This window comes from Brassica oleracea, chromosome C4 (assembly GCF_000695525.1).
Source record: "Brassica oleracea var. oleracea cultivar TO1000 chromosome C4, BOL, whole genome shotgun sequence".
In the NCBI taxonomy this organism is placed as follows: domain Eukaryota; kingdom Viridiplantae; phylum Streptophyta; class Magnoliopsida; order Brassicales; family Brassicaceae; genus Brassica; species Brassica oleracea.
Genome location: NC_027751.1, coordinates 43833320 through 43833744, shown reverse-complemented (window position 1 = coordinate 43833744; position 425 = coordinate 43833320). Strand labels below are relative to the sequence as shown.

The following is a 425-nucleotide window of genomic DNA, read 5'->3' as shown; positions in this document are numbered from 1 at the left end:
TTTTTTTGGGAGTGGTCTACCACTAGAGTTTGTCAAAAAAGATTGGCATAAAAGATGTGACAACTCAAGTGTGTATAGCCATGACTCAGTACACAAGGGACCCTAAGCAAGAAGCATTAAGTTCGTTTAGTTCAAATAGGGTTGTAGTTGGCTTCAAAGAGTAGGTTTCAGCAATCAACAAGTTTCAAGAAGAGTTTTCAAGGCATGAAACATACAAGTCTTTTCGAGGGGTGCATAGCTTTTCAGGTGAAACGTAGTGTTCTTTATAAGGCATTTAAAATCATTGCTCCCAGTGCAAGTGAATGCAACCTATATGCCCTAGACTCTCATAGAAATGCAAAATGATGCAAACTAAATGAATTTGTTTTTTTTTATATACAAATAGGTATGCAATGCATGACTCATGAAACAACATCAAAGCAAAC

The 425-nt window shown here is 36.5% G+C and overlaps 1 protein-coding gene across 1 annotated transcript in view; it reads right to left on the bottom strand.

The window, feature by feature from the left end:
- The window catches only part of LOC106338978, a 6830-nt gene that overhangs the window by 1965 nt on the left and 4440 nt on the right, over positions 1-425 (bottom strand). The window lies entirely within an intron of this gene.